The following is a 10,604-nucleotide window of genomic DNA, read 5'->3' as shown; positions in this document are numbered from 1 at the left end:
AGTTTAATGCAGGCCTAAAAGTGTTAAATATTGCTGTGGCCCCAGGTACATGTCACCCTGCCACCTGGCCCAGCCGCCACTGCTTGTCAGTAAGTAAACACTTTGCAATAATACGGTGATGACAGTGACTATTATGAGACACTTGATTGTATTTTTTGTCAGGTAGTGTAACTCAGGGATACTTTGTATACAGTGCTACAGTCATTTCTTGATAAAATAAAATCAAGAAAAATGTTGTTTGCACCAATTACATTAGCACACCTTTATATCACAACTGGTCAATAACAAATATATTTAAGGTAACTTTACTTACTGCCGCTCACTAGACCCAATTGAGTTTTCTCAACATACAGTAAGGTTTTCTTACTCACTCCTTTGGATCTTTGACTTAATTAATGACAATACACATTTGACTAATTTGACAGAAATTTTATTGATTAAAAAAATCATTCAGGAAATAAAGCAACAATCAAGACTTCTCCAAAACATGGGCGATCCAATGAGAATGATATTCCCAGGAAATCATAAATATTGGTTTGCAAATATTCGGAAACAGTTTTCTCCTTTGGAAGCAGATTTGCTTCAATTGGAATCCTGTGACTCTGCAAAATAATAGGTAACAATATATAAATACATGTAAGAACATACTGTAGAATAGGCTTTCCTAACCTCGGTCCTTTAGGGACACCAACAATGCAGATTTCAGTGATATCCAGGCTTCAGCACATATAGTTATATTAAAATAACTGAGTTACTATTTGAGTCATCTGTGCTCAAGCATGGATATCACTAAAACCTGGACTGTTAATGTGCCTTGAGGACTGAGGTTGGGAATGCCTGTTGCAGAACCTTGAATGCATCAGTAAGTTACCACATAAAGTAGGGTGGCCATAATATCCCTTTAATCTGGTACACCTATGATTTACACAGGTTCTGTGGCTAGCTAAACTCTAGCCTGAATTTCATTTGGTTTTAGCCAGCCACAAAACCTGTGTAAATCATGTGTGTCCCAGATTAAAGGGATATTATGGTCACCCTACATAAAGGGGATTACTTAGGTTTGTTAGCAAAGCAAAAAAGTTAACAATTGGACAAAACCATGTTGCAATGAAGGTGAGGCAGATGTAATATGTGCAGAGAGATTTAGATTTGGGTGTGTTATATTGTTGCTATGCATATCATATACTGGTTGCTTAATTTTTACACTGCAATTTAGATTTCAATTTGAACACACCCCACCCAAATCTAAACCTCTCTGCACATGTTACATCTTCAACACCTGCAGTGCAACATGGTTTTGCCCAATTGTAACTTTTTTTGGTTTACTAACAAACAAACAAACAAACAAACAAACAAGACTGCCTTATAAAGATAGGTGACATTGGTCTACAGGGAGGGGCATGGCTAAAGTGACGCAAATCGTGTCATTTTAGCCCCACCCTCTCCCTACAGACTTGCGAATCATGGAATTTTTCTGAAGGCTCCCGAAGTTCCCTGCAGCATCTCCTCTCTGGGCTTCTCCAGGAGATTAGAAATGAAATGCCAGTAAGTATGGATATATATAACCACAAGTCCCACATATGCTAAACAGCTCTGCATACTGTAGATAACTATCAGAGTTCTATTTACAGTATATATGTATAGTGTATCCAGGCAATACCTATATCCATGTACTTTTTCTGTATGACTGATATCTATAGGATTTACACTGAGGATAACTGCATGTGTTTGATTGATCCTTGGATTACGTATATCTCATTGTCAGTTCACTTTTATGGGGCAATTTGTGTCTGGATCATTTGTGATGATTTGTGTGATATTATACTACAGGTGAACAACAAACCAACCGTGCAATTACCAGCTTGTGCCATATGTGTAACATGTATTACAACAATTTGAATACAATGTTTAAGAATTATATTATATATATTTAGTTCATGATGACTTACATGAATGATTTGTCTTGAGAATGCAGACACCTCAATGTCATTACATGTCTTTGAAGCAATTTATATATCTGCATTTTTGGCATGACTTTGTCACTTACTGTAGTTATGTTTTGCACCATATGCATTACTTGCATTGGAAATACAATACTGCAGGACATACTAGCCTACTCTCCCACAAGTTGCAGGAGACTCAAAAAATATTTAGACAGTCCCCCGCCCCTACAGAGGAGTAGCGGCATCTCCAGCTCCACACCTGCTTCCTATTGAAGTGGGCAGGATAAGAAGATAGACAGGAGAATCCTGCAGCAGAATGAATGGGATGGGGATAAAAGATCCACCACCTACCCGCAAACTGCAGCATTAGTGGGAGCGGCCTACGGATGTGCAGTCTGGCTTTTCCCCCTGCAGTGGCTAGATGTGTCTCATCTCCGGGCTACACCTAGGGGTGAGATTTTTAATGTAGACAAGTATGCTACAGCATCACATTCTATAAATGACACACACTGCATAAATTCTGTCCTAGTCTCTCAGAGATCTAATACACTAAATCTGACTGCTGTCCATAACAAATTAGGGGAATTATCACAAATTTTTCTGCAAAAAGTTACAGATGAACTCATCACCTATCTACTACCAGTGCAGAACCTGGGAGTGTGTGTGGGGGGAGGGATAGTGTTAGAGGGGCAAGTACCCCAGCCGCAGGATTAAGGGGGTGATGAGGGCTATGGTTGTTACGAAGCCTGATGTCTGAGTTTTGCCTTTGGGCCTGTCTCCCCGTCATCATGTGCTCACCTCAGACTATAGTGATCCTGATTTCGTGGGGCTTTTACTAAATATCTCCCAGGCCATCTACAGCTGCATCAAGTGCAGTTCCCTTAATAATTATGGCACCAGTTGTGGTGGAAAAAAACATTAGACATGCCTACTTTGATGAGGGACATGCTCCCCAGTAATAGCCAGGATCTCATCTCTCAGGGCAGCAAGTGACACAGTGCAGCCCACCCTACTGGCAAGAGCTCTACAGGCAGTAAAGGATCCCTAGTGGGTAGTGCTTGAAATAGATTGAGGCGCACTTCCTCAAAGATGTCCACCTTCTTGGACTGCAGCATCAGAGGCCTCCATTAGGACACTGTTTCATCAACCAAGTAGATGGTGTGTGCTCCAACACCCGGACAGTTTTAAATGCATATATTAAAAAAGAAGCACAAGTGTGTTTACTCACTGCAATCACTGGAAGCTCTCTGGAGCAATCTTATCACATGAGACTGCATATGGGTGTATAACGTGAATGCTTGTTTATACAATACCACTTATAAATGTGCTAAAATAAATGAAATTAATTGCATTGGTGATAATCTGAACTCACACTGCATACATGAAGTCATTTTTTTTTTTCGTTTCATCTTATCTATTTAATTAAAAAATATGATGTATATTATACATTATTTATACAATATACATTTCTTTGATTATTATTATATACTGTTTTCCAATACATGCATCATTATGAGGTCTTTTTAATTTACACCTACAATTAAGGATGGGGGGAGCCAAAATTCTGCCTTACCCCAGGTGATATAAATCCTAGTTTTGGCCCTGTTACTACTGATATGAACAAATATTTTGCTTACTACCATTGGACTCATTTTATAGAGCACGTTTGTCTATTTTGATGTAAATGTATGTCCTTTTATTTAACCTACAGTATTTTTAGAAATTTTAATAATTAATTATAATATAATATAAGTATTATTATTTTTCTAAAAGAGTGTCCCCACAATGATGAGAGTAGGTTTGTCTTCTATTCTGTGACTAATGATTTGGTTTTGCATAGATGTTAAAAAACATCACAGTGATGCTGCTCACCATACTGACATAATATATGGATGAACACAAATGTCTTGATATATGTAAAATGCACAAACTGTGCACCTGGAACAGAAATATATCATAATAAAAGGGTAAATATTTGTTGGTTAGTTTGTAATTTTTTAATTATTTATTAGGAACTCTATAGAATTGATTTTAAGATATTGTGTATTTCTATTGTTTGCTTCCTAAGTATATTACACAAGGGTAAGGGAGCCTCTAGTAAGAGCTATGCAGTTAGAGGTGTGCTTGCTTGTGTAAAGTGCATGTGCAGGACTGCAGGTTTGTCAGCGTAATAAATTGAGCCCTGTTCAGTGCATTAAAGGCAAATCACTTGGCAATATGACTTCAATTATACAATAATACAAAAAGAGTTACTGCCAGAGACAGCATTGTTCCTGCTGATAATAGTTTTGTATGGGGAATCCTATGTAATACATAATCATACGTATTCACCATATCAGAATGATGATACAATCAATGTTTTGGTAAATCTGTCTCTAAGCTGGTACATGCATGACCACATATACTGCCCCCATAACTGTAAGCTAACCTTTATGATTGGGGGCCACTAATGTCAAGACAACAATGTAATGCAAAGTTGACCTGGTGACATGTTTTGGGTAAATTGCAGTGAATAAATAAAGTAGACATATAGATATGACCAAAGCTTGATCAACTCAGCACTCCAGCAGTAAAGGAACATATTCATACACCCATCCCATTATATTTATATCTGTGACTCACTTACCATTTGCCGACTGGATTTCCAAGTGAAATTCCAAGACCTAGAAGACCTCCATCCTTACATGGAATAAACAGAAAAATATTCTAAGCAATGTAAAAAAAATATATACAATGGTATCACAAAGTGTTTTTCCATTTCATCAGGTTTTATAGAGAGTGTACATCCATGAGAGTCTAAAACATATTTTCTTGGATTTTTTTTTAAATCTGTAACTAAAATTCAAGGACAATAAGAAAGTGGGTATAATAGTGCCTTTATCTACTGTATACCAAATCCAAGTCTGAGAGGTAGGCAACATATGCTATAGTCCCCTAAAATCATATTGTACGCGACCATTGGGCACTAATGCATGCAGGTGATAAGACATGTATAACCAGAAGCCAGCTATGGAGTTACAGCTATCAGATTATTCCTATATGATCAGATTCATGTGCAGCCAGCACCATATGGGAATAGTGGTCTCAGATGGCAACTAAGGATACACGTTGTTAGGACAGATCTAGTCTTGCATATGGGGATCAGATGTCACTTTTTTTCCTGATATGATTTTCATTAATTAACATTCTCACTACTATTTGGGACATAACCAAACCCACTTTACATTAGTATTAGTAACACATTTTATTTTTCTAAAGTCAGGTATTTCTGTCTTTATATTGTTCACTGCTACTCTTACATGTTTAACATCACTATCAAATACATTTCTATTTTATATAGTATTTCACTCTTACCTTGTTACAAAGAATGGGGTTTAAAATGCCTCCTAAAAGAGTTCCCACGGTGTCTATCACAGTATTCTGAAATAAAATGATCCTATAAGTTTTGCTGAAAAATACACTGTGCAAAATAAATTTACCGTATTAACTAAATGATCCACACCATGCTTCCAAAATGGTAATCTGTCATTTCTCCAATATATGTGTTATGAAAACAAATCTCTGTCCTTTTGCACAATCCAAGGTTAGTTTTAGTATTATGATTTTCTGGTAACTTTTTGTTGGGGGGAGGGGTGGTAGTTTACCATTTACAGCAGCACTTAATGAAAGTTACATTTTATGTAGTTTATGGATCTATACATATTCTGGTAATGGGAGTGTGAAAGTGAAATCATTTTGGAAGAAGTGTTACAGATATCCAACCACATCTGATATCTATTTTTAATTTCTGCATTTCAGTGTTTTGGAGCTTAGTATTTTTATTATATACTGTGCATGAGGTGTTTTGAAATTATATAATCTCTGGCACAATCTGTAACATATTAATCCCAATGTAAATGAATGTTCATTTTTAATCATTATGAGATATTATTATCTATGGCATAAATTATATTACAATATATACTAAAGAGGACTATTGCTTCAAATAGAAAAAATAAAACCCTTCCTACAGTACATAAAATAATATGTTTATTAAATTGCCTTGTTACTAAATACTAATATCCAGAGATAACATTTACATTGTTAATGTGGTATTCACAATGATAAAACTCAGGGGTAGGCAACCTGTGTGCGCCAGCTGCTGTGGAACTACACATCACAGCATTCCCTGCTACTATGTTGATGTTAGGGCATGCTGGGATGTGTAACTGGAGTACAACAGGTTGCCTATGCCTGGTGTACATCACTAACTGATTTGTAAGTGTAACTGTAATTGGCCCCACTTACAAATATTGTTTTAAATTTGTAAATGTAACCATAATAAATGCATTAGACTGCTGCAGGCTTAGGAACTCCATATTTAATAAGACATAACACAAAAAATAACTAACACCATATTCACAAATGTTGAAATGGAATAAAAATGGATGTGTAGTTGTCAGTGACCACTTTTAAGATCTATTTTTTAATTTTGATAACATTAGTCTCTAAAATTAGAGAATCCTGTATTTTAAAAATGTGGTATTAAAAGAAATTACAATACTGAGTACAGTTCTGAGAATGTAACTCAAAAATTAAGTGTTAAGACCATTCCAACAGTTTGAATTTCAAATATTATGTAATTCAAACTTTATAGAGTTATACTGTATCACCAAAAGATTATGTACTTTACTTATATTTATACAGCACACCCATTCAGTATTCCACAGCACTCACCAACAAAGGATCCAAAGTTTTTTCCACAACACCATTAAGTAAGCCTATAGCTTGACCAGACAGACCAGCCTGGAAAATATTATATTGTTTCAGTTATACAGTGCAGTAAATCATATTGGAGGCACAGCACATATAGAATCTCCGAAATGTTAAATATGCTCCACATATGTCTTAGGTCTTTCATTAATGCATGAAAACTAATATTTCTATACTTTATTCCTGCTTAAAAATGGTCTCAGAAGATATATATTGTACATCAGGGTCATTTGCGAAAAACAATATTGTGATAGCATTCAATGCATGAACTGGCAGCTTTTTCAAGATATTGAAAAAGCAGCAAGTACTGAGTAGTGAAACGCGTTGATGTACCTACCTATACCCACCCACTGGATTGTGCAAGTTACCTAAAGAGTCTGAACCAGCTTTCAGATTTGTTAGAGGAAGTAACAGCTTGCTGGGGATTATATGAATTGGACATCCTTGCTTGGATCTCACCATCAGATGACACCACATTCACCTGAGGATTCTATATCTATATTCGGCCCCGGAAGTATACACAGGTACAGGCACATACAGGACTGTAAACTAATTTTCTATATACAGATGTGGCCATGCTCATCTAACTGCAATGCGGCATGCTGCATCGTGTGCCAGGCTGCAACGATTCACAGTCAGCAATTGCTTCAGCTATATCTGTATATGGACAGCCTTATGGGTGAGATGTCTGCTCATATTATTGATATATTAACTTTTGTTGTATTTGTATTTTTTAGTTTATGCTATTCTTATTTTTTTTATATTAAACATAATATTATCTACATCCAAATTATATGCACTTGTTTATAACTATTTAATATTCTGTCTAGAGCGCTACTTTTATTGTTGTCCTCTCTCAGTGCCTGCCTGCTTGTGTGTGGTTGGAGCAAAACAGCAGCCTCAGGGTAGATGAGAATGAAGGGATCCCTTGGTTGAAAGCCATGACAATTGCACTCTCAGCCAATCATTGATCAGATTAATGAGTTTGTTCGGCCTTTGAAATTGACACCCAAGTCCAAAAACCATAAGATCTGATACAGACAGGATGACATTTTGCATTGTTTTCAGAACCAAGTCAGGCAGGGAATTTTGAGTCCCGGCCTTGATCCACTCAGATTGGGTAAGTTTGGATGGTCTCGAATCTCTGAGAATCTAGCCTGCTCATCTCTACTTTATATTCATGCATTTGTATACACCAAATCAAGGGATTGAAGAAGTTCCGTTAAGTATAATTTTATATTTTAACTTACAACACTTAATGCTATCAAAAATTAACTATTTAGCTTTAAAGTGTCCTTATATTTCCATCAGTGTTATTAATTGTAGTTGTAAGGCCACATAAAATGTAGTATCCAGGTGGAGGAAATCGATTCCAAAGAGCACTTGATATGGAACATGGAATGTCCTGTTTCTGCATTGGAGCATGTAGATGGCCCATCCAGTGCACTGCAATGTGTTCACCTAGACTCCGCTCTCAGGAGATGCCTAGAAGAGCAGCTAGTTTTTCAGGGATTTAATTTGCAAGTACAGGTTGAGTATCCCATATCCAAATATTCCAAAATACGGAATATTCCAAAATACGGACTTTTTTGAGTGCAACCTTTGTTTTTTGATGACTCAATGTTCACAAACTTTGTTTAATACACAAAGTTATTAAAAATATTGTATTAAATGACCTTCAGGCTGTGTGTATATGGTGTATATGAAACATAAATTAATTGTGTGAATGTAGACACACTTTGTTTACTGTACAAAGTTATAAAAAATATTGGCTAAAATGACCTTCAGGCTGTGTGTATAAGATGTATATGAAACATAAATGCATTCTGTGCTTAGATTTAGGTCCCATCAACTCAATATCTCATTATAATATGCAATTATTCCAAAATACGGAAAATCTGATATCCAAAATACCTCTGGTCCCAAGCATTTTGGATAAGGGATACTCAACCTGTATTTGTTGAATATACATTTGAGTTTGTTTTTTTTTGTTTTTATCTGCATCCTTAATGGAGGTGAGTCTCATGTACAGTAATTAACTCATTCAATAAAAAAGATGAGTGGAATTAATTGTTCATACAGTATGTGTACAAAAAAAATTAGCTCAACATCTGTATTTCAGCATAACACACACAAGAAGACTCAGTTCTGGCTGGAGATAGGAATGTGGTTGGATCAAGGCATATGTAACTTGGTGACAGCTTGTTCTAGGGGCATAGTAATTTTACATATCAAAACTAAGATTTATCAGAATAGCTTACCGTGTTGAAAGACTCAGTCGCACAGCCAGCAGTGGTCTTAAAAATAGAAAACATTAATGGAAGTCTTTAACATGTTGCATGCATTTATGTTGTTAACAGATTATAAAGATTAAACGTGGTGTATGCAGAAGCATTGTTACAGCAGATTCACTAAAACGTTATTATACCAATGGGCGTAGTGTAATTCTTGGTGAGAAATAGCGCAATAGAGTGCTGTTAGCATAGAGCTTTGCCCCACTAACTTCAGAGGTTACTTTATTGTTGTCATTTAAAAAGAAATGGATTCCATTTGTAATCCATCATCAGTTCCCAGGATGTGAATTGCCAAAAAAGGTAATGTAACACTGTTGTGTACAATGTTTGTATATTAATATCACAGTGTTTGTGACATTGGGTAAACCATTCATTTTAATTATCAATTTTGATTTGTAATTTCTAGTTGTTGTAGGAGGCATGTATCAGTTTTAGACCATCTAGAATGTCCTACGTCTAGATAATAACTCATTAGATCAGAGTTACTCAGTCCCATTGACAAGTTCATGTTTTCAATATTTTCTTAGTTATATACATTTAAAAATGTTATTCCTTTCAAAAAGTGCCTCTTCCTTTGTCACTAACAGACCTTAAAGTAATATGTGTGTCCCTTCAATAAATGAAAATAAAAGCAATATCACCATCATATATTGCACTTTGAAAAATGTGGTACATATCAGCTAAACTGGCTCCTGGATTTATTCAGCATTAAATATATCCAACTTACATGTATGATATATATTAGAATAAATAGTAAAAGAAAAGTTTAAAAAATACACTTATGATACATTTTATCTGTTCACAATAAGGTCAAGTATTATCATGAAATTCATTGCTTAGAATTTTGCCATGATCGATGCGCTGCGAAAATCCGTAGCGAGCAATCAACTCAGAATGAGTGCGAACAGCTGTGCAGAGAGCTTTGTTTCTGCAAAGCACAGGACTTACTCAGCTGCTGAGACGATTTGGGCTGCTGGTGACGTCAGGAACCCTCCTCCGGAATGGGTGGACACGCCTGCCTTTCTTGTGACACTCCCAGGAAATGGTGATTTGCTGCCCAGGAACGCCTTCTGCCTTTCAATCTTCTTGCGATTGCCCCTGTTATCGCTTTCATCGTAGAAACTGTCACTGTCCAGCGACCCCTGTCACCGGACAGCATTGCGCTTGCGCATAGCATCCCACACACATGCACTGTTCAGACCTGATCGCACGGCTGCAAAAAAAATGCAGCATGCAATCGGGTCGGAATGACCCCTTATGCCTCTAGCTTTTACCAAGCACTCCTATCATTTATGTACAACAATATTTTTATCTATATATGCAGCCAGATTTGCCTGCTGTATTCTTTTAATCTTCAGTATTTATACAAATCTATAATCCAATTATCGCCAGTTTTATTCCCCCCTGAAGAAGTCCGTCTGGATGAAACTTGTAGTGTCCCTGCACATAGTTCCCAGAACAGTAGAATGTTATCCACCTATTAAGCTCATAACCCTGAGAGTAAGAGGTGTGGTTATAACCCCCATTTATCTGTTAATTGTGGAATACTTGCAGCCTATTGTATTGTGATATTTTATCTTTCATCTTTTACACTTTTATGTAAATAAATAAATAA

At 36.3% G+C, this 10,604-nt stretch overlaps 1 long non-coding RNA gene across 1 annotated transcript; it reads right to left on the bottom strand.

Annotated features, from left to right (window-relative positions):
- Positions 1 to 427: 427 nt before the first annotated feature.
- On the bottom strand, positions 428 to 8,993 carry LOC134956795 (uncharacterized). The gene is made up of 5 exons (XR_010186178.1): positions 8,957 to 8,993; positions 6,660 to 6,728; positions 5,298 to 5,363; positions 4,570 to 4,622; positions 428 to 602 (listed from the first exon to the last, which is right to left on the bottom strand). It is a non-coding gene; the product is annotated as an uncharacterized LOC134956795 (long non-coding RNA).
- Positions 8,994 to 10,604: the final 1,611 nt, after the last annotated feature.

The sequence above is a fragment of the Pseudophryne corroboree genome, chromosome 9 (assembly GCF_028390025.1).
Source record: "Pseudophryne corroboree isolate aPseCor3 chromosome 9, aPseCor3.hap2, whole genome shotgun sequence".
NCBI classification, from domain to species: domain Eukaryota; kingdom Metazoa; phylum Chordata; class Amphibia; order Anura; family Myobatrachidae; genus Pseudophryne; species Pseudophryne corroboree.
This window is presented reverse-complemented; position numbering and strand designations above follow the sequence as displayed.